The sequence below is a fragment of the Dermacentor variabilis genome, chromosome 2 (assembly GCF_050947875.1).
Source record: "Dermacentor variabilis isolate Ectoservices chromosome 2, ASM5094787v1, whole genome shotgun sequence".
Classification (NCBI taxonomy): domain Eukaryota; kingdom Metazoa; phylum Arthropoda; class Arachnida; order Ixodida; family Ixodidae; genus Dermacentor; species Dermacentor variabilis.
Window position 1 is genome coordinate 171,881,882 of NC_134569.1, and position 6,149 is coordinate 171,888,030.

Here is a 6,149-nt window from a genome sequence, read left to right on the forward strand (position 1 = left end):
TATCGCTAACAAAGAGATGGGTACATCATTTCAGATTTCAAGAAACAGCTGTGGAACAGAACAAATGCTGAAGACCGAAAATCTACAACGACCAGTACCTTTTTTATTAAATGCCATGTAATAGCTCTTTCTACAATGAATACCATTATTATCAAAAATTGTAGCCTGAAAAAATAATTGGCAAATATTTACAAAAGCGACAGGGATTAGAACTGCACGTTAATTTCAAATGTCTTCTTAAACAAGATCACAATATTTGAAGTTTCATTAACTTCAGCAAAACGCTGACATCCCATTATTGAAGCTAGTCACTGCTGAAGGTATTTTTAGCTTGTAGGAGTCCTCAGACTGGCAGCTCTGAAATATTTGTCACCATACTTGGTGGAACATGCTTTGCTCTTTCAGATATTGCTTTGCCAAAAACCCTTCTGTAAGCCTTGTGTGACAATTCTGTGTGGAAGAGAAATCTATTTGATCATTACTTTTTGGGTATATGTATCTCAGAACTGGTGCTAGTCCGAGTTCTTACAAAGTAGACGTTATGGAGTACTGTAATTTTAATGCCTGCCACTGCTATAAATTTCTGGTAGTGAAAATTGTCGCACTTTCATGAAGCAGCTATGTTCAATAATTAGTGGCAGTCACCGCTGAAACACTCAGTACAAAACACAACATAAATACATGGAGTCAAAATATAAATGTCCAACAAGGTCACGTCTCAAGTCTACATTTCACAGAGCTGTCTTTTTTTCTGTTAGTGTGCCAATACAAATCGCACATTCACAAACATTTTAGTATTGCACTTCTGGTAAATGCAGGAAAATTCACCGTCTTTAACACAAGCCCTTGGGAAGACAGCCCAGAATCACTTCGACAAGAGGACTTGCCTTAAGCTTTGCATCGCTATGTTGTAGGTCACTGTAGCAACGGGAACGTTTTGCTGATTGAATATTACTCGAAATATTTTTATTATTTGTACTAGAGGTTTGAAAAGAGACCCAATTGTAGAGTGCTTCATGCAGATTTCATATATTCCATTAGCTTCTGTTTAGCTGCTTCTTGAGTTATGTCCTACACAACAGCAAAATATAGTCATATTTCAGGCACTTTCTTGTGTATTAAATTTTCACAAAAAGCAGTGTGCTGCAGTTAACTCAACTCCCTGTAGACTGCAAGGTGCCGATATCTATTCAAACAGCACGTAAAGTTACTAGAAGTATGCAAGATTAGTAGGCAGGCAGGCCTGCATACTAATCTTGCATACCTCTCATGTACTCTGAAAAAAAATTATTGAGAATACTTCAATAATTTTTTCACACAATAGCATGAGAATGAGCTTGTGCACTTATAATTGTCCTACACAAATTAAATTTCGCGTACATACTCTTCAAGATAAGCAGAACACCAATATCTAATTGAAATTGCAATCTGCAAAAATTATTTAAGGTGGCCTAATATTTTTTGCATAGTACCAGAAATTGTACAAGCTGTTTGGATAGGTATCGCCACTTTGCGGTATACAACTAGCTAAATAAGATACAGCATGAAACTATTTGTGAAACTTTTATAAACAAGTGCCCATCAAAATATATTGCCACTATGTAGGACATAACTAAAGAACACCAGCTACACAAAAACCAATGACAATTCAAATCTACATAAAACTCCCTATGAATGGCCGTACATTCAAATTTCTAGCACAAATAATTTAAAAAGTTGTTTCGAGGAGCATTTCCCCTTAAGCTGGTGTCAGTGTTTCTACCAAAGGGTTACAAAATACCTTGAGGCATACCATAGGGAGTTTTATATATAGCACACACACGCATCTGCCTAAAAAGCCCCGTGCCCTGCTTGCATTCCTTAGACATTTTTCTGCGTTCTGTTGTATGTCACCGTTTGCATCCCTTAACACTGACGGCGCAAACCCCAAAAAAACAGCCTATTAACACAGTGAATCTTTAGGCTGTAAAGGGGTTGTATGCGAATGGGGGCAGCCAACTCTAGCATGAGAATAAAGAAATATTTGTTCTCGCATTAATGAAACCAGTCAAAATATAATCTCGCAAATGTGGAAATGAATGCACGAAGAACCTTGCCGATTGTTACATTAGTGTCCCGAACAAGATCTTTTGATGTTTATAATTCCTAGTTTAATTCACTTTCCTATATTAACTGGGCTCTGACCTAGAATACTAAGTGTAGGAGACTAACCCAGGCCTGGAAGCCAATATTTAAATCTGAAATAGACATTCATTCCCCGACCACATGGCACTGCTACGTCATCAGAAGAAGCATGCATCCATGGACATATAGTCTGTAAAATTATTTTTACATGATCTGTAGCGTTACTCTTGCACTAACAAATTCTGAAAATTAGGAAATACATCTGCAATTTAAAGCACTGTTGCAAACCCGTGTTTTTGAGAAATGCAATACTAAAAAGGTGTAATACAACCAATGTGTGCATGAAACCTATGCAGCTGCCTTTGACATTCGTCAGTGTGGCAAATAAGCACTGAGAAATGCCAAGGGTATCATAGCTTTCATGTTTCAAACCTTGTATGCGAGTACCAGTATCTTTGCAGTGAAAGGAAGTCACATTATTACCAGAGTCATGAGGGGAATTTATGTTTCTCTAGTTCAATATATTCTTTCTTGTGCTCCTATATCCTTGAGTTTTTCAAAAATAACGGGTGCTTGAAATAAGTGCTCTATATTGCTCTCAAATTTATCTTGCACCAGAGCCTGTGTTATGTTACATTTCTTGAACACATTGCAGTGCTGTAGATTATCAAAGGAAGAAAAAATGCAGTAAGTTCGCATTTCAGCCTTCTGTACAACAATAATTAAGAACCTATCAATTACATCCACAAGTACAAAAGAACTACGAGAAACGGGGCTTAAAGGCAGGTATACATTACAATAGCAGGAGCTGATGGCGAGAATTCTAAGAGAAAGGAACTATTAAAAACTAGATACTAAAGACACATATGAATTATAATAACAGAAATATTTGCAAAGAATTTGAAGAGAGAAATAGAATGTCTGTTCAAATCACTCCACCCCAACACTCATCCATGGTTCGATAAGTGATCACAGTCAGTGATGCTGTTTGGATAGATGAAAGTGAGGCACAGCTGTCAAATAGGTAGCACATGTAGAGGGGTCACCAAAGGTTGCACGCTGGTTGCACAGCAGGTTGCCTTGATCTCTGGACTCCCTCGACCCTGATGCGTTGAACCTGGTTATACGTCGTTTGCACGAGGCCTGGCCCGAGTGTGCGGCATGGCTTGGGTAAAATTTCGAGGCAACCTGAAAAACACAGATCCATATATTTAGCCCCAAAATATTCTGTACCATAGGGCAAATCTGAAGTTTACCCTCTGCACATAGCAGATGATGAAAACAGACACAAGTCACCAGACTCAAGGTATATAAATGTGCAAAAGTGGAAATGAATGCAAAGAGCTGCTTATAGGATGGAATCCTTCATTTTGTCTTTTGTGGATCAATAATAGTATATTAACATAAAGTGTACATGACCCTCCCTATTTGTGTAGGTAGGCTATTCCATGCCAGCTGTTCCAACCTGGCACACGACCACTTGGAATTTTATTTTGAACACTGAGGGCCCTTCAATATAGAACAAATCTCAATTTCACGCAATACTTAAAGCAAAAAAAATTTTTACTGGCATAAACATTATGTCAAATTTTGTGTAACGCACCAAAGAATGCATCATAAAATGGCATAGCCAAAAATATGGTTCCTTCATTAAGAGGGCCGAATCTTTAACGACAATGAAGAGAGGCCTTACACCAAAAACTTAACTGCTTATTAGCCACGACTCAGTTTATTATGCCTGATTAAATATGGACAAAATGGCTTATTAACTTTATTTTCATAGAAGTGACCTACAGCAAAAGCTGCAAATTTATGCAATCTATGTGTTTAGGACTTGGCCTGTGTGCAAGAATGGTATCAGAAAGATACATTATGCAGCAGTGCAGAGAGAGGAGGATGAACTTGGAAAAGAAGTCAGTTTTGGCGTACGTTTATCGCCCTACTTACCATTGAGGCAGCCCTAGTAAATTTATGCCAAATACCATGTATGAGAGTACATTGTATTGTTTTTAAATTGGTAAAGCTTTATCAAAGTAGTTTTTGTGTTAAGCAAGAAATAAATTGTACAAGTGGTCTCTTGTAGTTTCAAAATTTGCATCGCATTTCGCCTAATACACATAGCCTCTTGGCGGCTAAGACAAAATGCATGGACTTGAGCATCCCTGCACGGATAGCAGGGAGTCTAAACTGCTTCGAAGTTACTTCTGTTACTGCTGAGTGACTACAAGCCATTTCACTCAAAAAGACGCCGCTTAATTACAGGTATTTACCTGAATTTTTCTGTCGGCTGTCAGCCTGCTGGCATCATCACTAAGGCTGCCAACTCCCTAGTGGACATAGTCGGGACATGGTGGCGGCAGGATGCAGTAACAGAAGCCGCCAAAGGCTCCCAACTACCTAGTGGATGTAGTCAGGACAGGGTGGTGGCAGGACGCAGGGGTAGGAGCCGCCAGAGTGCACCTGCAACAAATTTGCACAAATGTTCTTAGTCCTACCATGTCACGATTTACAATAAAAATTGAGCTGTCTGTGTAACATGGCTACCAATACAAATAAAGATAAACAGTTAGGTCCTACGACACAACTAGAAGCCCGACAAAAAGAAACAGTACTTATGTTTATGAAAATCCAAACAATGAAACAAAAATGTGTAACTGGTTTGTGCATGGAAGCTCGGTTTAAACCTGAGCTCATACCATCAAGTGACCTGCTAGTCAACTGTAAGCCTGCCACCTTAAAATGTCATTGTAAATTCTTTTACATGCTTTATGTTAAGCTTCATTAATACAAGTTCAAAATCTTTTAATATAAGTAAATCACCAAGGTAATTCAATTAACGAATTCCAGTGGTCGTTAATGCAACAAAGTGCAAGCTCGGAATGAAGCTGGCCAAACTGGGCAGTGAAAAATAACAATGTGATTCTCTACATCTTGTTTTCCTGGTTTTCGCTCTAGCACTGGAATATACAAGAATTTTGACATTCCTGATATTTCACCCTGCTAATTTTTATGCCATAATGCATAATACTTCAGCAAGAGCAATGATGCTTTCTTTTAACTGTAAATAGTGATAGAACAAGAAAATTTATTGGAGCCAACGTTTTGAGAAGAAAAATCTTCTCTGTCGAAATATTGGCTCCAGCGATTCTTGTTCAACGGCTCTTCATCAGTTCACGTCTCTGTCTTCCTGTGTACCTCTGTACTTTCAATGTTATGTCAATAAAACTGTAATAACGGATCATTAGTAAATGTAGCTGATGAGGAACTTGGGCTTGTTGGTAGATAACAACAGAGTAACTGCGCAACGTAGAGATACGGACAAAGGAGGCTTGTGTGTGTTGTCTCTTCCAGCCATGTCTCCCCTTTGGGCGATTACTCTGTCTAAATGTAAAACTGTTACCCTTTGCACAATAATAGTAAAATGCATAAAGACAGGAAAGTGGACACAAAACTTACAACAAATGGCATCATATGCTAATGAGATATGCAAAAGTGCCTGCTACGATCTGTCTCACCCATAACGTGCTGGATAAGATGGCGTCTTCTTCTGGATGTTGGCATTTCTTGAATACGTAAAGTACATTTCAAAATTACAAAAATACACAGAACAACAGCAGTAGCAGAAGAGATAACGCATTGTTTAGTAAAAGAAAGTAAACTAATCTCTGATACACCGCAGACGAAATTTCCTTTATTAAATTAGTAGAAAAATACACCACACCTCATCTCATTCAATGCTGTGAGCGTTTCTTGGTACAAGAAAAAAAAGGTATTTCTGCATGAAAACAGTAAAATAATCATAGCCTTCTACTTTTACAAAATACGCTACAGCGACTAAGCCAACTACGGCTGTATATACTTAAAATTGTTATATGCACATTGCAATAGCCAAGACAGGATAAATTTGGGTTCATATGCAGCTCACCGGGAGATACAACTTTGCAATCAACTCATTTCTGCTTGCCAAATATCTGCACTAACATAAGACTACAAATAAAAAGACCCTCTTTTTCATAAAACACCGG

At 38.2% G+C, this 6,149-nt stretch overlaps 1 long non-coding RNA gene across 1 annotated transcript; it reads right to left on the reverse strand.

Annotated features, from left to right (window-relative positions):
• Window positions 1-1,085: 1,085 nt before the first annotated feature.
• LOC142572947 (uncharacterized) lies at window positions 1,086-5,712 on the reverse strand. Its single transcript, XR_012826174.1, has 3 exons — window positions 5,640-5,712; window positions 4,395-4,584; window positions 1,086-3,312 (listed from the first exon to the last, which is right to left on the reverse strand). It is a non-coding gene; the product is annotated as an uncharacterized LOC142572947 (long non-coding RNA).
• Window positions 5,713-6,149: the final 437 nt, after the last annotated feature.